Raw genomic sequence first — 26,440 nt, forward strand, 5'->3', positions numbered from 1 at the left:
AGCAGTTAACAGAAACAGACATAAGAATGATGCTGTGAAATCTGATGGCAAACTTCCACACACAGGACTTGTAGACAGGTGGCCAGCTGACTTTCTTTTCTGAATGAGAACCCACAATATCAGTTATTTTAAGTATGCTTTCAAGGAAATTCAGTTTCTGTCATAAAGATTTGCCACTCCACTGACTCAGTGAAAGCCTGAGTCCTTCTGTGTGGTCTTCTGACCGGCCCCTCACTCTTTCCACTGGGAAGTTTCCTCTGGTTAATGAGTCTTTCTGAAGGGTAGAGGGTAGTGTATCTTGCTCATCACCTATCTGAGAGTTAGATTCTCTGGGCTTGTGAATCAGTTCTGCTGTATAATTACTTTCTTTTTAACTCATTGAGGCTCAGATTTCTAACCTATTAAACAGAGATACTTCTACTTACCCCATGGTATTGTGAGATTGAGTTACCTTATAAGAAGCTTATATAATAATACTTAACACATGAGTACTCAAAAATTGATAGCTATCATTATCATAAGGAATTTTATGTAAAAACATATTCAATACACATAATCAACTAAAGTTTATCCAACTGAAATTTTGAAAGTTTGAACTCTGTGCAAGCTTCCTAATTTTTTTCAAGCCATTACCATATAACCACAGAGTTAGACGATCTCTAAGAATCCTTCCAGCTTGAGGATTTTATGAATTAATTACATAGTTCTCATGAAAATGGTGATGTTCACCTTTTTAAAGAAAATTCAAGTTATTCATTTGCTTTTTTTTTCTTTTTCCAAGGTATGTGTTTTCCTTCCTGATTGGATATTAGCTGATTGATAGGTGTGAAAAATACTTTGGGGCAACTCTTTGGAAAGGACATAAAAAACTATATAAGTTCTTTGATCAAATTTAAATACCCTCAAGCAATTTCTATTAACCTTGAATACCCCACGCTGCTCTCCCAGGTTCTACAACTTGCTCAGATCGTAAACCATATTTCGTGTAAGAATGAATTCCTCCACAAAGAAAATATGTCAGTATTGTTTCAGTCGTTGCAAAGAGGTTTGAATATTTTCTATAAATATATTTATTGCATTAGAGCCTTGTTGTGTGTATGATTGGTACTAAATAAACTATAGTAAATCCTATGTTAAAAGATCATACTTTATTCATGTGAAGGAAATATAATGTTCACAAAGCAAAATGATATTTAAGTTTACATTTGTTGCCTCTATCAGTTTTAAAGCAGTAGTTTATCAGGGTTTTATGAGTTCTTTGTCAAAAACAATTTAAAAGTTAGGTTTTTTAATTAGTTTTTTTCACAAGCACATTGTGGCTGTGTAATATTTCCTAATTATGGGCCTATGTGTATGGAGATGTATGCTGATGTCTGTATGCTTGTCCTGTACACATGCATCTCTTTAAGTGCATGCACAGATGAAGGGTGTATACGAACGAGAGGGAGTGAAGGACATTAACCTCACTATAAAGACCCAGTCATCTGGGTTTAATTATTTAAATGTAGATTAAATTCATTGAAAACTAAATTCAAATAATTTTAAGGTAGATTGGGGGAAAAAAAACAGAATAATGGAAATAAATCACAAGAAAAAAAATATATGGGGATTCCCCAGCAGTTAGCTATTTGGACTGTGAAACGGTATCCCAAGAGAGGCTGAGGAGGCTCGATCACTTGAATGATTTAAAATTGGACTGGACTAAGCTCAGAAGAATATACCACTGGGAGTAATCACGCTTTGACAGAGAAAGACTGAGAGATCTTTTCCAATTCTAATTGCCGTGATCCCCTGTAATTCAATTTGAAATGCCCTCGCTGTTCTAATTCACAAAGATCCTATTTTTACTAACTCTTTCTTTTTTCATAATCCTTCTTCTGATATCACTACTCCTTTAAAAGGAAAAAAAGAAACCCTCGAGCCTGGTTCCCAAGTACTCATTGAATTACACTCCTTGCTTCCGTCCGTCCTTTTTTCCCTGCAGACGACTGTGGTGCAGACTCGGCAGCACTCTCAGGGCTGGGCAGGCAGACAGCGATTATCATCGCCCCTGCTTTCATCCATTAGCGCGGTGTTAGCAGGTAAGGGTGAGGGCTGACAAAGAGGTTTTCAAAACTGGTCAGCATAAATGCTTCCAGGAGGCCAATTCAGGATAATCTATTGAAATATGGATCAGAAATATTGCCAGCCACGGCTGAATACCTTTATCTGTTGCATTTATGCCAAAGCAATAGAGTGTTTTCGTGGGGAGAAAATAACAAAAGCCATAATTACATGCGGAGAATTGTCTGTTCACATCGTTTGGGGTTAATTTTGTGAAATGGTTGCCATTCTGCCTGGGTCCAGTGTCTGTCTCAGCCACTTTATTTGGCTGGAGATGCTTCAGGGGTAAGATCCCCGGAGACCTGAGTCCAGGAGGCCTTCTGGTGTTCAGGAGCCAATTTGTGATGAGATCAAAGGGGTGTCTAGTCCCAAGAGTCTGAGTTAGGCTTTGGAATATACTGGTGTATCTCATTTTACACAGCACTTCCACGTTTGAAAAGTGTTCAAAAATAAATTTTAGTAAATTAAAACATACTAGACCACTGACATACAATACATTCCATTGGTAATGGCTCCTGGATTTGAACTTTAATTTTCCTCGTCTGTCTAGGAATTAATGGTCAAATCTGAACAGAGATCTGCAATGGAAATTCTTATAAGCTGAAAATGCTTCATGTCAGTATTCTGTGGCAGGTTTTGTTGTGTTATTCTTATTCAATACTTGGAAAGTAGAGAACAAAAACAAAACAATCATTGAGAAAATTGGAAATAAAATTTCCAAACACTCCCCAAATGGTTATTAGTAAGGTCTTAAATTCAAACAGTTATGTATAGATAATATTTAAATGATTAGGATAAAATTGTCTCTCATTCTGTTTCTAACACTAGTTCTTTATTTCAAAATTATTTCAAATGCACAACAAAAATACAAAGTGATATAACAAATATTTTTATGCACCACTTAGATTTTTAAAATACAGGTTTTCCTTTATTGTTTAAAAATGTCAATAAATTCTTGACATGAATTTGAAGAACATTTAAACTTTTATTTCCCTTTCTCTTTCTCCAAAAATAACTTCTTATCTTACCTTAAAAGGTAACTTGTTCCTTCCTACTGCTTTGGAAATGCAAACTTTTACCTTGAATGTCCCCTTACTTTTCACCATACTTCTCTCTCACCTTTTTGGAGCCACATGCCTTTAAAGGATATAATTATTGTTGCTACTGTTACTGCTCCTAAAAATAAGGATAAAGCTTCCACCTGCACTTTTGCCTAGATCTTGACTCTTGTGGGACACTACCACACCTACAGATATGAGATTGGAGGTCCTGGGAGGTGACCTGCCCAGGGTCACACAGCCTTTAGTAGAACCCAAGTTTCTAGGGACTTCAATACCCATGAATTCATCACTTTGTTCTGTGCCTTCTAACTCTGTCTTTGGGACTTATCTACTCTAGATTAGTATTGAATTCAGCTGAACTGACAATTAACTGCTTTAGATGTATTCTTACCTTTGTCCAAAACGTAGGCAGGGCATTTAATGGGACTCCAGTTCCTCTGAAAAAATATCTTTAAAAAGTGCCTTTAGGTTGCCCTACTCTCCTTAGATTTTTAGTGTGAAGTATTTCTCAGAGCCCTCCTCTGAATGATGAGGGTCTAATTAGCCTAGAGATTCTTCTCTGACAACCAGCCAAGAAGCTGTGTTAAAAAAATTCCTGTTTGGCAGAGATTAAAACCGGGATCTATAGTTATTATGACAGGGTGACTGGAATGTCACTGAGAAACTTACTGTGTTGCAGCATAACAACTCGTTTGCTACTGCAAACAAAGTCTAAGAAAAAGCTCTCTGATTTATCATATTGCTGTGTCTTTAGCAATCATTCTGCGCTGTAACTTAGGAACATAATCTGCCTATCATGTGCAATGCATTATAAACAATGAGAGAATTTTACTTCAGAAATTATTTTGTGAAGAGAAAACAAAAGTTTGAGTAATTGCTTAAATGAAGAAAATGCAGATAATGAAGAATGAGATTCACCATTCACAGCGCTCTAATAGTATTTTCCAGAGCTTGGAAAGGGTGCCCTGGCCAGAATCCCACAGGGAGGGAAGTCCTTGCTGTCTCCTCCTCATCTGGAGCAATAGTTTTCAGCAGTGAAGGAGAATAAACTGTGAGTTTGAGGTAGGAGATTGGGGGTGGGGCAAACTTGATAACTAAAAGGACAAAATGTGTCAAGGGTCATACAAACTTGTGGTTAACAGGTTGAGAGAGATGTTTCCTAAAAAGAGAGGGCACATGCAAGAACACAGGAACAAAAATGATCTCACTGGTCCTGTGTACTGTAGATGGAACCAAGCTATAGTTCAGTCTTTCATTTGAATCTGACACTGTTTGCAGAACCAATCAGAAGGTGCTATCTTCATCCTTCATTTGCATGTGGGCATAGCCAATCAAATGGTGCCCTTTTGGATCCTTTGTGAAGGCAGGTGAATTTTAAATAGGATTGCTTGGGGGCTGGGGATTTAGCTCAGCGGCATAAGCGCCTGCCTTGCAAACAGGCAGTCGTGAGTTCGATCCCCGGTACCGATAAAAAAGAAAAAGACAAAAATTAAATAAATAAATAAATAAATAAATAAATAGGCTTGCTTATATCTGGTGTAAAGCCAAGTGATTTTTTGATAGGGCAAATGTCCCTCTAATTTGCACAAGGGAGAAATCAATCCAGGTGTTTTGAATATAAAAAAATCTCTTGACCCTTATCCTTGGGCCCCATAAGCCTTTCACTAGTCTGCTGTTACTCTGCAGTCTACTTGTTTTCTGCCTTCAATTAATGTTGACCTTGCTGCCTTTCTGCCTGATTCTTTGTTAGGGACACCAAGAACCTGGAAAAAAGCCCCACAGGACTCACCATCTGGTAACAAAATGATGAATCTTTACAAATCCATTTAAAAGATACTTTATGATTTTAACGCTTTTTCCTTTGAAAGATAGACAACAGATTTTTAATTAATAGGATTTTTTAAGGGCAGTTTTAGATTGACAGAAAAAGTAAGTGAAAAGTACCAAGAATTCCACTCATGAACTGTTGCCCAACCTTACAGTTTCTGCTATTATTATCATCTTGTGTTACTATGGTACATTTTTTATAACTGATATCACAGTATTGACACAATATTGTTAACTAAATGCTTTAATGTATATTAGAGTTCACTTTTCTATTGTATATTCTATAATTTTGACAAGTATATAATGACATGTACCACAATAACAATATCATCAAAACAGATTTTAAATTTATAATGTATCATAAAAGGAGGTCTAGAAGATGCCATTTTGAAACAAAGACTCAACACAAACTTAGCGAACTTATTCTTTATAGTTCTTGCCAGACAGGAAAGCAATATAGTAAAAATTAAGCAGGCTTTTCTTTGAAAATTGTAGTTATTTTGATAAACAATGCTGTCAAAACAGTAAATGTGAACCACAAGTACTCTAGTTCATTCCCTTTTGTCTACTGTTCTCTAGGCTTGGTGTGAATACTTCATAGTTAAAGTATGTCTTCCCTTGAGGATTACAGAGCAGTTTAATTTCTGTTCTGGCATTTGGTCTATTGTGTTTATGAGGTCCTACTAAGAAATGGAATTGATGATTTCTTCCATAACCACAAAGAAAAAAATTGAGAGTTACTGATTTCAAACCACAAGTATAACCTATATAGTTTTTCTGGAAAAAAAATTTCTCTCAAAAGATGAAAAAAATATTATTAAATATCTTTTAAAAATATCTAACTGAGCTGTGTCATCCCATTTCTTAATATGCTGATAATTCACCTCTGCTTGGCTAGCAGAAGACAGGACTTCTCCATGTGTTGTAGTTTGGAACCTACAGAAGATGTCTCTGCCTCCTCTGATCTCTGTGGGTTCCGACTTGTTGGGGCATTGTTGACAAGGAGAACAGATTTCCCATCTGGGCCCCCCCTCCTGCCACCCACAGGCACTCTCCTGTCCACACACGTTCCCTGCTCTTGCCTTCCTTTCTGCCTTGTATAGTACCCTGAGGACTTGGCAGAAACTAGGGCTGATATTTTCTCCAATATTCCTTCTCTTATGAGAACTGTCATTTTAGAACCCTCTTTGAGGCCTAAAATTCATGTTTCCATGTACAATTCCTCTAAAGAGAAATTTGAGTCCCAGGAAGCCTTTGGCAGTGTTTGGAGATGGACTGGGGAAGGTGCCACTAGCATTTAGTGGGCGAAGGCCAAGGATGCTGCTGAGTCACCTGCGGTGTTCAGGAGGATGGCCTCCCATTCCCAAAATCTGTTCCAAATCAGATCTGTTTATAGTATTGAAGTTGAAGTTGAAAAGTTCTGCTCTAGAGTTTTAGTCAGTGGTCATTTTTGTCATCCCATGTAGAAATACTTTGATTTAAAGTATTATAACTTAAATCATTTTTGAAGGTGATGTTCTATAATAGTGGAAAATTATATACTTTCTTATCACCTTATTAAAGAATAAGGCTGGGTATATGGTGCATGGCTGAAGTCCCAGAACTATATGAGGCTAAGGCAGGAGCATCACAAGTTGTAGGCCAGCTTGGGCAATTTAGCAATACTGTGTCTCAAAATTAAAAAAAAAAAAATAGCTGGAAATGTAGCTTCATGTAAAGGCTCTGTGTTAAATCTTTCTCCTCTCTCTCTCTCTGCCACACACACACACTCACACACACACACACACACACACACACACACACACACACACACACACACGGACAGAATCAGACTACAGACTACCATTCTTGCAACATAGATAACTTTAGTTGTCATTCAAAATGTAAACTGTCAGAAGGGATAAGAGATGAACTGACTTCACTTCCAACTTTCACACTGTCATTATTTTGTCTTCTAACTGCTTCCTCAACATCTCTGCTGACAAAAGCATTTTAAAATGGAAGACAATTAGAGCCTTTTTATTTATGAAAAATGAAGTGTTTAGGCACAAAAGAATGCCCAGTGGATCTCTTCTAGGAAGTTTAAAATATCCTTTCGTTAAAAGATTTTCTTAAGAGGCTGTTCATCACTGTTGTTATTACTACTGTTGTTTTCATGCATAGCCACCAGAATCTGTAGATTTCCAGGGAATTCTTTAGAATTTCTCACCACTTGACTTCATGGTAGGTTGCCTTAAGATAATTTTTCAATCTTAAAATCACATTGTATAAACGCTTCCCTCTAAGTACACTATTAAAGCCATTGTACACCAAAGAGCCAGATCATCCTCAGTTTTGTTCAGCCAGGATGGAATATAAATCTTTTTAAATTAGTTGTTAGTATTTAAAAAAAAAAGCCAGCAGTTCATAACCTAGATTTCTTTCATTTCTAAAAAAGTGGAATGATCTAATTTTAGAAGCTAACATTCCTCCATGGCAATGGTCTACTGCAGGAAAATCACAGCTAGATCGTTCAAACCAGGAGCATGGCAGCCTGCTTTAGTTTCCTCTCCGACTCTGCAGGCACCTGTCAGTCGGCCCTGTCTGGTCATCTGCCTTTGCATCTCCTACTTTGTTGCAATGGAGTTCTGCAACCACAAGTGTTTAGTAGTTAATATCATCCAATCTTTAGCTCAGAAAGAAATTTAACAACTCATATGGGAAGTTGTTGAGGCCCTTCCGAAGAATGATAGGAAATGTGCTCAGAGGGGGAGGCTGAGCTGTGGCTGAATAGAAGGGCAGAGCTCAAGGGAAGAGTCACCACGTAAGTGCAAACAGATGCAGAGGCGCCAGTGTGCTTTCCAGTATCACCCCTGCAGAGAAACCTGAACTTTGGTGAGAAGAGGCCAGGTAGTAAAAACCAAGCAAACTACATTTGGGACCATGTCAGAGGTGCTCTGTATGTCATCTTCACCCTTAAGTGGAAGGCTTTTAGTCATTGCTTGTGTGTTTGGAGAATCATAGCAACAAGACATGAAATCCAGGAAGAGTTTGATGAAGGAGAAGCCAATACAAGGTGAAGGTATTATGCTGCAAGAAAATAGGACATATGACAAAGACAGAGGAAAAACAAAACCCATAACTCAAAAAAATAAGGTATATCAGATAGAAGCATGGGAGTGAAAGTTCAGAGCTCAAGCCATGAAGAAAGGTCAGACTAAGAAAGATGCAGGACAGGCAAGAACAGTGATGACAGTTTCTAACCTCTGTATTCCTTTGTGAGAAGCTTGTGATTTGGCTTAATTTCCAGAAGACTCAGGCCAACTTGTTTCTCTTATGCACATACACTGGTCTCTATCCATTTATTGGCGCCCAATTTCCCCTTTGTTAGAGCATATTTCTAATGGAAATTATGTTTGATAGAGCATATGTTTAGTCATTCAAGTGTTACAAGCAGCTGTGCTAGTTAGAAATACTATAGACAGTCAAACAGGGCTAGGTCCTCGAGGAAGCTGGCACAGAGGACCAAATGACTTATGACTTTGGAGGAGACACACACCTCTTGCTGTGGGCCAGATCTCAAGACAGAAGGCAAAACAAATGTAAGGACATCCTATGTATAAACTTTAGGGCTAGGTATGGATCCTTGATAAGCCAGGAGTCACCATCCCAGCCCCCTACAGGAAGAGTCACTGATCTCTAAGAATGCCACTTTTCTACTTGAACAATTAAGCTGACTGGTTGGTCATAGTTCTGTACCACCTCCTGCCTGTCCGTCTTGTGAGTTCCCAGTTTTCTCCAGTTTAGACCCACCTCACCTCATGGTTTTACTCTTCAAAAATGCCTAGAAAAGACAGAATCTTTAGTAACCTACTTAAGACTCTTTCTGTCTTTCTCTCAGACAGAAGCTTTTTTTCTCTCAATAAATATTTCTGCTCTTAACCTCCATTGTTCCTAAAACTCATTCTTCAATTTTAGGTAACGTGAATTCATACGGGACATACAGTACAGGTAGGGAATGTCATTCCCCTGTATCACAAGGACTGAAGAGAAGCCCAGGCTGGACTGGCCCCACAAAGCTCCGGGACAACCCCCACCCCACCCCACCCCATCCGGTCAGCGCAAACAAGAGAAATTCCCTACATTGCAACATTCACCTGGGCTATGAAAATGTGGTGATGAAAAGAAATTCTAGACAATGGAGGGAAGCTGAGGGAAGGCAGTTTGGAATGTCTGATGAAAACCTTATCTGATGAAGGGGGGGGGGGAGGCATTTGAGGAAGACACAGGGTAAAAAATATTTAAATTGTTACTGGAAGAAATCCCAGAAAAATTGGTTTTTCCTTGTCTAATACGTATAGAAGGACTATATCTAGTAATTTACATCTGCATCTGGACTCTTCTAAGAGTGAAAGATCTATTAATACATTTTCCCAAAACAATATTAATGACCTGAGATTGGTTACGCATTGGGGGTGTAAGGTCTACAGAGGTAAGAAAAGTCGAACAAGGAACAGGCCTTTAGATCTGCAGCCTCAGGCCACAGCCTGAGCTAGAGGTTTGGTGAGGCTGAATTGTAAACAACTGTATTCTGATGCTGAAAGTGAAGACTCAGACTGGCTAGGATGGTGGTGAGTACTTTACATTTTCACATAGTCCAGGGATTTTAAATGACAGAAAACGCTAGGAAATCAATTTGGATTATTTTGGGTTGGACTAATGGAGAGATTTTATTTACTTCTTTTTTTTTTTTTCCAAGTTGCCCACTGTTTCTAATTTTGTGCAGTGTTCCCAAAACTCCATAGCTTCTCCCAGGTTCTAGGAGGCCATGCCTTCTCTTCCCTTCCTCTTTTTTGTTCTGTGCTGACCTGTTGAGGAGGAGACCTGACGGGAGGGAATTTGTTCTCACAGTTCTGGGTGAGAGGAGGTGAGATCTGCAGGAAAGTGAGCTTGTGTACTTAAGAATATGAACTTCTTGTCAACTGAATATTTTAAAACAAAACAAAAGTGAGTAAAATCCTTAAAACAGGTTTATGATGATATTAGCACTTTGTATCATTAGCATGAAGATTTAAGAATGCTTGGATTAGCTTTCTATGGCTCCCTAGAACCTCAGAGATACATTTTATTAAATCAGGTTCGGTACTGAGTTAGTGTTCAGAGTTGTCACCATCAAATCTTCTTCCAGAGCCCCGGGATTTTAACTAACTCTTATTTGAGGAGCATCTGTTAGGGCTAGGGTACCAGAGTCTGCCACTCTTGCTGCTGGACCCCTGTGCCACCCTCCTCCCCCCCCCTTCCCTCCCCCTCCGGCTCCCCCCCCCCTTCCAAAGTAGTTTCCAGGGCCAGAATTCGGTTTCCTTTCAAATGTAAATCTGGCAGGTCTGCCTCTATTCTTATCAAGACAAAAAACAAATCTTGGAGCTCCCCCAGCCACAACTCCTCTTGTTAGTAGCCTGGAGGTGGAAGAGGAGGAACTAGTCATCTACTATTTCAAATTAGCACATTTCTTCTCTCATGCTTGCGTACAAACATAGCTGCAGAGACGGCTATAGACTGCACTGCATGCCATGAAATATTGTGGAAAGATAAAGGTATGATTAGTATGAGAATGGCACGTATGATGCAGAAATAAATGCCAGATGAGTGTTGTAAATTAATTTTTATTATTGAACACCTTTGTAGTATATTAGTAAGTGAAATTTTGCCAAAGAAACTAAACTGCTTTTCCTTATGCAGCTGTTTTTTTTTTTTTTTTTTTTTTTTATCGGTAACGGGAATCGAACTCACGACCGCCTGCTTGCAAGGCAGGTGCTTATGCGGCTGAACTAAATCCCCAGCCGCTGCTATTATTTTTTCACCATAACAAAACAGAACTACTGTTTGAAAGGGTTTTGGCCCAGGCCGGATACTGTAGCCTGTAAAGCCAAGGAGCTCCTACCTCCCCCACCCTTAGGAATTACTTCTGGCGCCAAACTAAGACCAATGGGCTACCTGTGCATCCCTAATGCCCCCTTAGGGTCCACCCCGGCCCGGCGGAGGCTACTTAAGTGCCTCACCCCACGAGTTCCAGGGAGAGATCGGAGAGATCCAGAGATCCACAGCCCCGGGGTGGAGATGCCACGCCCCAGGGGGTCGGGGGTGTCTCTCCCCGCATTCCCAAAATAAAGGTTACTTATATTTCATACTTCTTATCTTTTCAGCCACCTCCGGTCCTCCTCTTCTTCCTCCCCTCCACAGTTCTATCACTGTTTATTGTTCTAACGAAGGTCAGATGTGGAGGTATGCACACACTCTTAGAAAAAATGTTAGAATATAATTTCTTTTTGGTCCAAAAAGCAATATAGTATTCAAAAACTAATGTCTGCAAAATTTTGTCTTCGCTTTTTATTAGTGGTTAGATTGGGAACTGTTGGCTAGATTGGTTTGTTTATCGTGTAATTCTAATGCCTACCATAGTATCTAAATTAAGAGAGGTCATCATTACACAAATAAGTACCTAATACAAGCGAGAATTAGTTTGGCGTTACTAAATACCTGGCATTATTCTATAATAGTATCTCAACATTTTAGATTTTCTGCTATTGATAGTATACATAGACAAGATGATTCTACTTTGAAGGTTTACATCTTCTGCTTATTAAAGGTTCTTTTTTCCTCTTCCCTCATTTGTTCCTTCCCTCTTTCTTCTTTTCCCTTTTTCTTTCTTTCTTTTCTTGTTATATTTAAGTATTTGGACTCCCACTGCTTACGAGAAACACAATGCTAGCCACAAACAAGATTTTGATTTTCCAAGTAGCCACAATAAAAAAGCAAAGAGGTTGAATTCACTCTAATAACATATATTTTATTTGGCCCACAATATACAAAGTGCTATCATCTCAACTTGTACCCAATATGAAGAAAATCCTTATGAGAAATTTCTGCAGTCTTTTTTCTTTCTGAGTTTTCAAAATCTGGCATGTGTTTTACATTTTTAGCACATCTCAATTTAATACAGTCATATTTCATATGCTCAGTAATTACACATGGCTAATGGCTATTGTATTTGGCAACAGGGTTTTAGGTCTCTATCTGAATTGGAATTGCCAACTAGTAATCCAAGCACTTTTGAATGACCCACCTGTTTTTTTTTCCTCTTACATCTAAAATGACATCTCTTTGTGCACTAAAATCCTGCATGTATGCATGGTATTCAGTGCACATGAGTAGACTGAGTGACAGAATGACATTATGATGTACTTTAGAAGGATAAAATATTAAAGAACTTCAATGAGAGACAGGACATAACATTAATAAAATGCACAGTATTAAACATGTGTTGTATCTCTGACTTTAAACCAGATACTTGGTAAACATTGTGTAGTGCTCACAGCATATTTTACAAGACTGATGTGATTAGCTTCACTTTTACAAAGAAATTGATGCTTAGTGAAATTTAGTAACTTGCCCTAGGTTAACATCATAGTAATTTGCAGAGTCAGATTTAAAACTACATTTGTCTGATTCCAGACTGAACTGTTCCCACCACACCATATTGCCTTTGTAAGATAAGGCCACAAAGCTAGAGAAATAGCAGAGTTCATCATATCAAGTTAGAAAAAGACTATTGCTTACTTCGTTGCTGAGACTTTCCCTCATTTTAATGTTACTCATGTAAGAAATACTGTCTCATTGTGTCCACAGATATTTAAATTTGTCTCCAAAGCACTGGTTGGAAAAGTATATAAATTTTATATTATTTTTTGTCTTTTTTGAGACAGGGTCTCACTATGTGGTTCAGGATGGCCTTGGGCTCATTTTGTAGCCCAGGCTGGTCTTGAATTTGCAATGATCCACCTACCTTAGCTTCTCAAATGCTGGGATTACAAGGAGTGTGCCACCATACCTGGCTATAAAAGTTTTTAAAATTCTTTTTAAGTGGGTGGGGGAGAGACTGTTTAATTAATATTACATGGTTCAGAGTGGAAACATAAGTGGTTAAATAATTCCACAAGAAGAATTATAAAGAGTAAGAACTACAAATTGTCAGTTAAGAAATTTTCTCCAATTTAAATTAAAATGAAATAAACCACATTATTTACTTAAAAAAAAAAAAAGGAGAAAGTTACTCTTGCTCATTTCTCTTCTGAACCTCTTCAAACCACCAAAAATGTCCTTGTTAGATTGAAGTTACAGACTAAGATGCTAATTTAGGTAAATCTTTTCTTTACCTACTGTGTAAGGTAGGCTGCCTGTTGAAAGTCAGAAAATAATGCATTCCTGTGCATATGTAATTGTACAGATAATTGCCTCTATCATTTAAAAATATCATTTGCCAAAATGGTGTCTATGATTAATTATGTACATTTATCACTGAGTCAACGCAGGCACATTCTAAAATCCTTTCCCTAAGCTCAGGCATATTTTCTCTCTTCTTGTTTCTTTCATTGTAAGTCACTTAGTGATTCAGAATTTTTTGTTATTCCTTAAGCCATAATTCACCTGCACAGGAACCAGCAACCAAGTTCCTCTCTGATTGCTGGGAAGCTACCTTTATACTGAGAACATCAAGGAACAAGAACAATGTCTAATTCTCTCATCTTGTTCCATGGATGCTCCTGGGAAGGAAACATTTACTGATATTCAAGTACCTCCAGTACCATTTCCTCTGTTTCAAACTATATATAGCTGGGCTTGACGTCACATGGCTGCAAAGAAAAAAATAATAATGAGTTAAAATACAGAGTAATCCTGCAGCCCTGACATGTGGAATTTAACCAGCATGAATATAATGTAATTAATGACAGTAGCCACTACTAAAGTGTAGCCTAACACTTTAGCATAAATAGCCTCCCAAAAAGCCTGTCCTGGAATCTCAAACACCCAGAATGTTAACCTAGGTTAGGTTAATGATTAATCTTCTTAACCTAAGTCCTGTTCTCATTTCTGAACCCTTCGCTCTTTTTCATTTTTTCTGGACTTGAAGTCAAGGTCTCAGTTTTACAAAAGCTTATGTTACATAAGTGCCCAGGCCCCTTGAATGCCAATACTTTATCTCCCCTAATCCATTCATTAGCTCTCCTGGGCCAGTGTGCCTCTCATTACATCTCAAATATTAGGGGCAGTCTCCTGCTCGGAGCCTGTGGACCTGCTGCTCCTCCTGTGGAGACTACTGTCACATCCCCATATTCATATTCTCTGTGGGATTTACTGCACTGTCATCTTTGCAACAAAGGCCTTCCCTGACCCCTCCCTCGAAGACTGCAAGCCTTTTTCCCACTCCTCCCATTGTTCTCTGGGTGGTGTTTTTCTTGTCTATGTCACTATTTAATGTAGATGTTTCAGATCTACAAATATGTCTCAGAACATACACACACACATACACACACACACACACACACACATATGTATATATGTTTGTGGCTCATCATGGATACATTCATTATGGGTAGTGGTACACGCGCGTGGCTTTTACCTCCCTGTTCCCCTCCCTCCAGCTCTAGGTCCCTTGGCCATGTGTCAAACATCTATCTCCCTTTTTCCTGTTTTTTATTTTGCTCTTTATTTATACTTTAGTTTTCTCATATAAAAGAAACATGGCTTTTAAGTTTCTGTACCTGATTTATTTTACTTAACATTGTGTTCTCAAGGCACATCCATTTTTGTTGGAACCAGCCTATCTGACCAATCTTTGATGAGGAGAAACTACTTCTGTCTCAACCACAGATGGAAGGGCAGGAGGAAGAGGAGAAGGGGACAAGGCTTCTTCACTTTCATTTTTATCTGCTCTCAAGGGTGCACTAGATGTTATCTCACAGTTCAAGGACAAAGAACTGCATGGATCATGTGGAGAAAGCTTCAGGGGATATAACAGAGCCTGGGGCATGAGCACACTCTAAACCCTCTTTCACTGGACCCCAATTCTCTAGATTAAATGCTCCCATCTGAGGAAACCTAGGATTATATTCGCTAACATCTTGCAACATATGAGAAAGCAACTGGGTACTAACTTGAGCACCAGACTGGTGTAACAGAATTTCCAATAAAGGGGTGTAATACTGTACCTCAGTCAATGAACTCTGCTCAGTTACCCTGGTTGAAAAGTTTTCCGCGTACACTCAATCAGTTTTTCTGTTTTCATTGCCAGCCGGCTCCTCGCTCCTGTGCAGCTCCCTACCACTAGTCAGTGGTACACTACACTTTTCCCCTGGTGGATTTTCCTGGTCAGATCCCTGTTTGGGCACCATTTGTAGGAACCACTGAATAAGGATGAAAAACAAGACACAGAATTAGTTGAAAATGCAGGGGGCAATTGTCTTCCTTTGACAGAGAGCCCCAAGTCTTTGGCTTACCTAAGTTTTATTTACTCAGACACGGGTACAAGCAATTAAAGTAACACAAGATTCATCTGCCTCCCAACATCCATGGTATGTGCCTGGGTGAACAACCAGATATCAGCTGTGTTGACTTTTCCCTGGAACTTATAATATGCCAGCACACTTACACACCACCAAAAGATCACAACTTGCCATCTTTTTCCTTTGTGCTCTCAGAAGAGGCCAGTTAGGACTCGATTCTCCCAATCTGGTCTCCCACACATTTGCCTACAAATCACTTGAGTTACTCTTGTTTTACAGCAGAGTAGTACTCTGTTGTATATAAATACTATATTTTCTTTATCCATTCATCTGTTGATGGACATATAGGTGACTTCCAAGATTTAACTACTATAAACTGTGCTGCTATAAACACAAGTGTGACTGTATCACTGTAATATGATACTTTTAACGGTTTCAGGAAATCCTAGAAGGAGAGTAAAAAATACGGAATGCTTCATGAATTCATGCGTCATCCTCCATGAAGTAACATCTGAGCTGAGGTCTAGAGGATGCATACAAGTTAACCAGGAAGGAGTGTGAATGTGGCAGGCAGCAAGCACAACATGAGCAAAGAGCTAGAGACGGAGACGCAGGGCTTCTCTGAGATCACAAGGGAAGACCAGAGTAGCTATAGTTATTGAGTATGGGGAGGAATCTATAAGATGAGGTCAGAAAGGAATGGAGAAATCAGCTTTCTCAGGGGTTGGTAGCCATGTTAAGAAGTCTAATTTGTGTTTGAGAGGCAGAAGAAGCCATTTAAATGGTTGGTGAATGAACCATTTAGGTGGAGTAGAACCATTCCAGCTGCAACATGGAATAGAAGTGAGAGGCTGAGATAAATCTGTTAGGAAGCAGCTTGATACTGAAATGAATATTTGGTAATGCAAATATACATTCACTAAAAATAAACATAAAGCAAAAATAAGATAATTTGGGATCTTAAATTTTACATTCCTTTACGGAGTCCTCTGCTTCATCAGGTCTGTCAGCTACAGGTTTTCATTTGGGAACTGGGGAGGGACCTTATCCTGACTTGGGTATGCTAGAGAGGTCTAGTGCCCAGAAGGGAGTGGCTTAGGTCTGTTCAATGAAAAATGTACTTTTTGAACTTGTTACCTTTGCAGTGTCAGAATCCAGTCCTCTGAAAAAGTCCACGAGAAGGCTGGGAATGTAGTGGGATGGTGACAAGCTATAAATTCTAGAGCTAAATCTTGAGAGCCAGACACACACACACACACACACACACACACACACACACACACCACACAAACACACTATAATTACAGCTGAGTGTGAATACAATTGTTAAAGAAGCTCATGTTAGGAAAGAGGGGAAAGAGGTCTATAGAAAATCATCTGATATTTAAGGAATTATTACGATGTATTTCTCCATTCCATAAATATTTATTGTGTTCTCTATGTGTCTGTACTGGGCTGCATGCTGGCAGAAGAAACTCACTGGAAATACAACTCTACAAAAAGTAATGAATGCCAAGGGTAAGACAGTTTCAAGGGGATGGCTAGTCATTGCGCTGCTGCAGATCAAGAGAGGACAGTGTTGGTTTTCTGGATTAGAACCCTTGCTAGATGGTGCACATTAGAAACCCAGATTAGTAAATAGACTAGTAAACAGACTCCTGGGGACTGTAGGGAAGGAGCTCTGACAAAACCTTCTCCCCTTTCAGAACTTCAAATTGGGAGAAGATGAGATTCCATATATAGAGAACATTTTGCTTTATATCTCATTTCCTTGAAACATCTTTTCCATCTTATGAAAAAAAGAAAAGCTGTACTACCTAGGGCCTGCCATGGCTGTCAGCCAAGAGTACAGATGTTGTAATTTGAAGTTGACAGCAAGACGACCCTTACAGGGTCACTACAGTTTCTGTCTCATGGCAGATCTTTCTGCTGAAATATGGAGGTGCCATGATGTTAAATCAATAGCAGTGAGTGATGTGGAGATTTGAGAGGAAGCTAAACACAGCTTCCTTTGATTTTACCATTTCATTTTTCTTGCAGGACACCACTTTAGAAGAAGAATCACCTCTGGATAAATCATCTGCTCAGGTTTGCTGTTCTAACCAAATGACATTATCCAAAGATTAGAACGTCTCGAATATTAATTGTATTCACTTAGGACTCCATGTAACATTTTCATTGAAACAAAGGCTTTTTATGAAATTTATAGAGTAGCAGGAACAAGCATTTCTGTTAGAAATAGTCAGAAGGTTGTGATGGTCAATTATAGATGTAAGACCCAAGTAACTCAGCGATGAAAATCTAAGTTGTGAAAGAGTGACATTTAATCTAAATAGTATTTAATTTTTTTATCTTCAATTAATTACAAGAAGGAGTATCTGGTATCTGTTGCTGTAAAATAAAGCACTCCAAAATGTAGAAGCTTAAAACAAGAGCCATCTGTTCAGCTCAGGATCCTGAGGGCTGCAGGGGCACAGGCTCAGGGGTAGAGTTCTTGCAGGCTTAGCTAGGTTTCCTCACGTACCTGTGGATACCTGCCAGTCAGTCAGGTATCTCTGTTTCTGGGAATCAGTGGGAAGATGGGGGTGAGTGGACACCATGTCTCGCATCGACTAGAAGGCTGGCTGGGGCTTATGCCAGTCTGGCAGGGAATCTAAAAAGGGTTGAAGCCTGAGTATGTCTTGAGGCAAGGCTCAGAGATGGTGCAACACTGCTTTTGCCAAATTCTTTCAGCCAGAGCAAGTTGAAAGTTCAGCTCATATTCAAAGGGTGGAAAAAAAATCAACTTCCTCTGTTGATGATGGGACTGACTACGAAGCTATCCTGCCAAGGAGCCATTTGGGCCCACTTGCTGTCTACTGCAGCTGATTTGTCTTATTTATGCTATGATTTACATAAAGGCAGGCAAAATGTACAGTATTTAAGCACTATTTTGGAAGGGATAATATTTTTATACTCTTCATTTTATCAGTTTAAAACAAAAACCTCTTGGCTGGGCATGATGGCTCACACTTGTAATCGCAGTACTCAGGAGGCTGAGCCAGGAGGATTGCCCTAAGTTCAAGTCGGCCTGGGTTATAGAATGAATTTAATGCTAGTCTGAACTACACAGCCAGATCCAGACTCAAAATACAAAACAACAAACAGACAAACAGACAAACAAACAAACAAACAACCAGGATCTCTCTTAAAATAACCAATTAAGATGAGATTGTGTTCATTGAATTGTTTTCTACTTCTGTCTTTTCTGAAAATATAAGAAAAACCCTCATTTTCTCAGTGGCTGTTAGTACAGGACTATGTGACATAACCAATTGCAGACAGAAAGAGAATTTTTTAATGGTAAGAAACAATAGCTGCTGGCCTTGTACTCTTGTATAAAATTTCAGAATTGCCATTGGGAAAAGGACATTTACTTGACACATGATGCTATTTCCATTTTTGTCTCCCCGATTTTAAACTGTCCCTTATTAAAGTGGCAAACTCAGTCTTCAGAATATACTGAACAAATGAAATCCATCACTGGAAGATGGACCCTTCACCACTTCGCTCCATAACATGTAGACATCTTATAATGCAAGGACATTTCATGGAAAGGCAGTTTTTAAATTCTTTCCTATGTGTGTGCAGAAAATAAAACTTTTTGATATCTTGGCTCAAACTGAATAGATTCTCACTTAAGAGCCAATGTAGTACTTTAAGACGATTTATTATTATGCTAATATTGTAATGTAATATTTATTAAGCATTGGAAGTGTGTAGAATACTAGGTAGTCCACATAAAAAATCCTAATGGATTTCAAGGAAAAGGGCTAAGAAATGCATCTCCTAATCCACAGGAAAAGCATAATTCAGAATCTAGCTGAATCAATAAATCCTATTTAAGTTAGCACAAATCACATGCTCCAAAAAAGGAGAGGGAGGCTAATGGAAATGGAGAGTGATAATCTCTGATTAATGTGTAGTCATTTCAAGAGCACACTTTCCTTTATACAGCTGAGTTTTGAAAGACTCAATTGAGTAAAAATATTTCTCATTTTCAAAAGTTGCCAGGGATTTAGCTCAGCAGCATAAGTGCCTGCCTGGCAAGAAAGAGGTGAGTTCAATCCATGGTACAAAAAAAAAAAGTTTTGGCCAATCATCCCTTGCATTATTATCTGATGTTCTAAGATCACAAGTTATAGTAGTTTCTCTAGAGACCAGCTTGGTAACTATTACCCCAAACTACAAGTGAAATGCATAAAAATATTATACCTTCCCTGCATGTTTATAGCATGACAGTAACATTTACAATGTTGGCATAAGGTATTTGAAAGTCTCAAAGTAGAATTATGAATCTGTGTTACCAAGAAACTTTCTAAAATTTGGTGTATTTTAAAAGACTATTTTAATGTGGCCAAGTAAAATGGAGAAAGAGGGAAGCAAGGAAGGAGGGAGAGACAGAGAGAGAGAGAGACAGACAGACAGACAGACAGACAGACAGAAGACAGACAGACTGATACTTAACTTTAAATCTCCCTAAAGAAATCTTTTATCTGGAAAATAAAAGCACATAATTTGAGGAAAAATATCTTAGTTTACCATAATTCTACACTTTACTTTGCTAAGCTAGTTTAGATCAGCGGGGGAAAAACATTAAGCCAAAGCTAAAAAGGGGCTTGGAAACAGCATTTCCTATTTTATATAATCACGCTTATTGACTAGGGGTTAGATCCTCTGCTCTTCTTTAAATAGAATTCTCACAGACGCTGATGAAAATCTTTGGTGAAAATTGATTGAGAAGTACTCTTTCTCTGTACTCTATTTAAATCATATATATTATATATATATATATATATATATATATATATATGCATATGTAGGTGTGGGTGTATAATGGCATCAATGAAACTTCTAAAACATGATGTACCACCTTTTGGGCGTTTTCAAGCAAGTAAAAGAATATGAAAAATGCATATTGTGGACTTTTTGATGATGTAGATGAAGTTGGAAGGGGAAAATATAGTAGTCTGAATGTGGAAATAGGGTGTAAACTTAACTATTTTTGTAATGGCTGCTTAAAATTTTTTATTTTAAAAAAAGGTAACAGGTGGGACATGGTGGCTCTGCCTGCAATGCCAGCACTGAGAGGCTGAGGCAAGAGGATCACTGTGAGTTCAAGGCCATCCTGGGCTACATTGTGAGTTTACAGCCAGCCTGAACCCTGTCTCCAAACCCTGTCTCCAAAAAGTAATAATAATAATAATAAATAAAAAAACAAAAAAGTGGCTATAGATGGCTGTGCTTATAAAATATAAATACAGACTTTTAATTTCTTGATAATATAAATTCACAGTAATATGTTTTCTTTTAAGCAAAGGATATAGTGTGTAATTTAAGAATGCACCAAGATATTTTAAGACAGTCTTCTTTGCTAACTGACTGATTAGGTTTGTGAACTGCACATAATTTTTTTTCAGCGAATTTCCTTCAAAATTTGAGGAGAAAAAATACAAAGTAATTAGTACATAGATGTTCAAATAGTAAAACAGAACATCAACACTGCTTATGGGAATAAAATCATCCACCAATTTCTACTTTGTGGTTGCAAACTGGTCAAATAATTTAAAGGTATATTTTCTGGAGTATACATAATGAAAAGTAATCAGTTCTTTGTTTCTTTAGAACTCTTGATGAACATATATACATTTGTAATATACACATATTTACATATGTGCCTGATTATATGATTTAGGTGTTGTCAAAGTGGCTGTTAAGATATCTATATGTCTAAAGAGTTTGTTTGCTATATTGGTCTTACTCAAAATATGTTTTGAAATGCACAAAACAACAATACACAGAATTTCTATGCCTCTTTCAGAATACTGCAGCAACCTGCAAATCCGCTTGTTTTTAGCTGTAGACTTTAAGAGAAGTCTAGTTAGATAAACTCCAGCAAGACCTGGTGCAGGGAAGGGAGGATGAAAAGTGGGGAATTCATGATGGGCCTTGAAGGTCGCGGGATTGAAGGGAGGGATGAGGTGCTCTATTTAGATTTTGTCTCTTTTAGACTGCACACAGAAGAAACAGATCAGAAACACGAAGAAGAGTGTTTCTCAAAGTCTTACAAAGAGAGGAAAGCTAGCATTTATTTCTACACATGGTAAGAAACTTGTAACAACAAGATACAGGTAGCAGAGAAGGCTTCATTTGTAACATCAAGCAGTCTGTGGATGGGATACTTGGGTGAGAGTTTAGTGATCGAGATTTAGTGGAGTTCCTCGGGACTTCAGAATGAATTCTAAATATCCTAAGAAAATAGTAGGCTTGGCTTAAATACCAAGTTACCATCTGCTAGAAAAAATTTTGTGTATAATTATTATTTAATCCTTGTGGTATTTCTTATTTCATTTATTATCTCTGCTGGATATAAATTCTAATTTAACTTCTGACTTCATGGTTTAATTTTGGTATCCTCAGTTGCTTAGTCTGTGGACCATGAGTTTATTTCATTTATTTGTTTAGACACCTGACCTAACTCTACTTTTATATAAAAACAGCTAATTAAAAAAGCAAACACAAACAAAAAACAAAAACAAAACTAGTTTAAAAGTATGTTTTTCCCTTGCAGCCACATCCCAGAGATGACCCTCAAAAACAACTGCGTGCTATGGAAAATTTTTTAAAAGCATCACTTCACGAAAATCATTTCTCTAAAGTATCAACATTTCTGCCTTCCTGGTTATCTGGGATACTTCTTTGGGTAAATAAGAACAGAACTTACTTTTGCCTGAAAGATTGAAGTAATTAAGGTAAAAATAAATTACCTGGATCAGTGGTTCTCAATTCTCCATGCTCATTAGAATTCTCTAGGGAACTGTTAAAAATTACAGACCGGGGCCCTGCTCCCAAACAAGTAGAGCGGGGAGTGGTCCCTGCCAAGGGCCTTTTTCAAAAAGCTCCCTTAGGTGATTCTAGTTCATATGCAAGGTTAGAACACTGATTTAGGTGGTTAAAGGCCAGAAGAATGAGTAAAGTAAATCTCAGTTCATGTTGTGACTTGAGGCCTGCAGATTATTGCTTCCACTGCCACTTGTTTTAGTTGGTTGCCTGTAACCTGAAATACAAACATTTTCAGAATGGCCTGTAAGCTCCTTTCCACACTGTCACCAAGCTAGTTTTCAGGCCTCAGCTCCACCCTTTTTCAACCCTGTTGAACCCAAAGCATTGGCACATTCCCTGTATTTTATTTCTTCACGTTTTTAGTTTCTTGCTTGTTTTCTTTTGGTCAGACATGAGCGCACTGTTACTCATGGTTATCCTGTAAATGCTGGTTTAAAAAGCTTTGCTTCTGTGCAACTCAAAACTATTTTATCTGGTGCTGATTCGTATAGATTCAGTCATGGGAATGTTTCCCTCAAGAGACAAAGCCACATTATTTAGCAATATGTGTATAGTTAATACCTTTCTTCAAATTATAGCTATTCAAGTACATATGTCTTACGCTACTTAGTAGCTCCAACATTAGTAGTCGCTTAGGTGTAGAATCCCGAAAGGACTCATTTGATTTAGGTTTATGAATATTTCATATAGAAATTTCAGTTGTGTTCTGAACAGTTGCAAATTCCAATACCTTATTGCAACCTCTTAAATAATTTTGAAGATGACCCCAATGTACAATTTTTTTTTCTGTTTAAAATGAGGTTATTCAGATTTTAAACAAATTGGAGATACTTAAAATATCAAGGATCCGTGTTCTTTCGATTACGTGGACTTACTTTGCGCATTTGATTATGTGTTTCCAGTGGAAAATAATGGACACCATTTCTTTATTTCTTCACTTCTTTAAGCTCTGATACCACAGGAAGGAAGCCGGCTTGCCAGCTCCCTGATACCTGATAGTTGTCTAACTAAAAGGACCCTGCGATGAGAATCAGCATTTTCACCAAGACAGGAGCCGTGAATCCTTCGGAAACAGACATATGTCCTTTAAAAGGTCCAGAGCATTTCCTGCCAAGCTGCCTCTGTCATAGAGCGCCTGTGATTGCGAATACGAGAAAGGCCCAAGGAAGAGATCCTTCCATCCTTGGAGAACCCCATCACAGGCCGAGAGCTTAAACATCGGCGAGATTACAGACCAAGGACAAACGCAGATAATGTTTTAAATGAATATTTGATTTTTAAAAAACGCCTACCCTGTGGTCTTTAAGTTTTTCCACTGCTGAATATTTTATGAAATATACGAATAATGGAGGAATATTTTTGTTAATATTCTGAAACAAATATTCTTAAATTAGAAAGCAGATTGGTTTCCTAGGGTGGTTTGTTGTGAGTCACAGATAAGTCACGCAGGTTGTAAATTATATTTAGACGGTTAACTACTTTCTAACGATAGTTTCAGTATATCCGGATAGGGAAAAAAAACCTGTTATTGAGAAACTACTTAAATTTTAGGCCAGAGCCAGTAACAGCCAGCTAACTCCACGCCCAAGAGGTCTGTCTCTTTCCCCTCAAGTCTTTATTGATCAAGACCCTAGATTTTCCACCCTGCTGGGTGCGGAACCCAGGCCCACCACTGGAGGGCGTCTGCACGCTTCCAAACAGCTCCGCGGCGCTGGAAATCCCGAGCCCGAGGACTGGAAAGCGCAGGAGAACGGAATATTGGATTTTATTGGGCTAATAAGTAAAAGGCAGAACTCGCAGGTTTGGGAGGAAAGCTAAAGCGCTTTCTTTCTTGGGATCAGTCCTTGCTACCGAAGCAGCAAACTCCTTAGAGAGCAAAAGAGAAAAACACTGCGCTTGCCAAGAGCGAGAAGCCCGGCGAGGGCGGGTCTCTAAGGCCCGCGTCCCCGAGCGCTTGCGGCGCTGGCGACGGGGGACGCGCGGTCCCCGGGGCTCCCCGCTCGCTGCGGGGCGACTGCGCTCGGGGGGCGCGAGGGACCTCGAAGTCGCGGACCGCACTCCTTTCCCCCGCCTCGCGTCCCCGGCTCCCGCAGCCGGTGACTGGGAGGCTTTTCTTTGGAGGACTGGACAGCGACTCGCGCACCCGGAGGGGGGCGCGTGTGCCGGCCCGCGTGCCGCATTTCCCGCCACACTCCCTGGTGCAGGGTCGCTCGGAATTGTAATCGCTTTGAACTGAAATTTTCCCCTATTAAAAAAAATGCAAAGCACAACGTGCCTTCAGGGCATCACTTTAGAGCGGATTCTTGCTCCCTGCGCGAGGACCTTTAAATCCCGGGCGGGAAGCGAGGCGAGCGGCGCCGGAGGAGCTCGGCTTCCCCGAGGCAGAGCGCGGTGCCAGCCGCGCCGAGACAGCGCCCCCACCAGGGGTCCCCGGACCGCTCCCGGCTCTCCGTCTACGGGGTGGCAGGAGTTCCCTTAGAGTCAAAGGACACTACTACTCTCCGGCAAAAAAGATGTCAACTCATTCCTGAGCCCAGACGCAATTCAGCACCCAAAGGGTTACCGCGGCGGCCGGGCGCGGGCGAAGAGAGCGCGCCGCGGCGCTCCCAGTAATTCAATTAGTCAGGTTTCAGGAAGGTGGGGCGCTGGGGGGGGGGTGTGGGGAGGGAGGAGATTAGGAAAACGCCTCTTTCTCGTGGAGCAAACCAATCCGCTTGGAGTAAAGAAAGGAAAAAATCCCCGATCTGTAAGCAAACAGCAGGCCGGCCCCTGACTGGCTGCTCCAGCCACCCCCCACCTTCCAAGTAAACTGCATGCAAGGAGAAAAAAAAAGGAAAAAAAAAAAAGCAGCCACATGACCCGGCCGCGGCGGCAGCAACGCTGGCTGGGCGCGGGCTGGCGGCGCCTCCCCCTGCTCGGTGCAGCGCTCACCCCCGCGCCGCCTGCAACCCCGCGCCCCGCAACACGCCCGGGCGGAGCCCCCGCCCACGTCCACGTCCACGCGCGCGCCCACGTTCCGCGCAGTGGTGAGGCTACCGCCGCCGGGTCACCGCTGCTGTGGGCTTTACAAGCAGGTCATTAACGAGGGGGCGTGCCCGAGGAGATTTTTCCCATAAAGCATTTTTCTGCCCCCACCCCTTTGCTCTCCTCTTTCTCTCTTTTGCAAAATTGACTTTTACCCCTTTCCACTTCTCGCCAGTCGTTTCAGTCTCTCCAGGGCAGCTCGTGCTAGGCACTCAAGTTTATTTATTTTCCCGCCTAGGTAGGGGTTTTAGGATTCGGAGGGTGGTTTCACCTCTTGTTGCTGCTGTTGCCTAAGGAGGGAAAGAGGAGCAGCTGCGGGAGAATCGGGAAGGTTTTCTGATGTAGTCATCGGGGAGGTGCCACTTGCTCGTGCGCGCGCGCTCTTTCCCCCCCCCCCCCCTTTTCAAACTGATTGATGCATCTCTACAAGTTGCTGGGCTCGGGGCCGGACCCGTCGGAGTCACAGGGACACTTCTGAGAGCTCGCCGGGGCTCTTAGCACCGCGTGTGGGGGCTCCGTCTCGCTCCCGGAAGGCGATCGGAGGCTGACATCAGCCCATCCCGGAGTTGAAGGGATCCATTTGAAAGTGATTGTTTCCCCTCCCTCTCGCAGCTGAACAGTTGGGTTGGCGTCGTCCTGCAGGTCTGGGCACCCCTGCTCTGCCTGGCTGGCTGGTTCATAACCTCTGCTCTGCACCCACACCCGGCCAAGAAATCACGCCCGAGAAATCCCTGGGACTCGGCCCGCGCCCGTGCAGGCTCCGCCGCCGCCACCGCCACTGCCGTCCGGACTCCACCGGGGACCTCCACCAGGGACCTGCTGGAAGACGCGAAGCCCCAAACTTTTCTTTGAGGTTTTGGAGGCAAGACCGCTGCTCGCCAGCTTCACCAGCTCCAGGACGCCGGCGGGGCTGGGTTTGCGGCTCCGGATCCCCACCCTTCTCGGCGCATCGCCCGGTACCGCAGTCAGTACCTACGACTCTTCCGAGATTTCCACGGGTTGCCCGGTGAAGGCGCAGCAGCGGCCGGGAGAGCACTCGAGACTCGCGGGGCTCTGACGTGCGCCCCTTATCTGCAGGGCACACTCCTCCTGCAGTTTCCCACCGGCCGTCAAAGTAACTTGGAGCGAAGCGGGGCGCAGTGCGAGGGCCCCGGGCGACTGCGGAGCCGTGCGCAGCCCGCGGCGCCGACGCTGAGCCGGGCCCGGCGGGCCGGTGTATGTCTC

The 26,440-nt window shown here is 40.7% G+C and overlaps 1 long non-coding RNA gene across 1 annotated transcript; it reads left to right on the forward strand.

The window, feature by feature from the left end:
- Positions 1-1,960: 1,960 nt before the first annotated feature.
- On the forward strand, positions 1,961-21,335 carry LOC106026158 (uncharacterized). Its single transcript, XR_001199798.3, has 3 exons — positions 1,961-2,081; positions 17,351-17,398; positions 20,393-21,335. It is a non-coding gene; the product is annotated as an uncharacterized LOC106026158 (long non-coding RNA).
- The last annotated feature ends 5,105 nt before the right edge of the window (positions 21,336-26,440 follow it).

This window comes from Cavia porcellus, unplaced genomic scaffold (assembly GCF_034190915.1).
Source record: "Cavia porcellus strain 051 isolate PalLab524CR breed Dunkin Hartley unplaced genomic scaffold, mCavPor4.1 scaffold_2, whole genome shotgun sequence".
Lineage (NCBI taxonomy): Eukaryota > Metazoa > Chordata > Mammalia > Rodentia > Caviidae > Cavia > Cavia porcellus.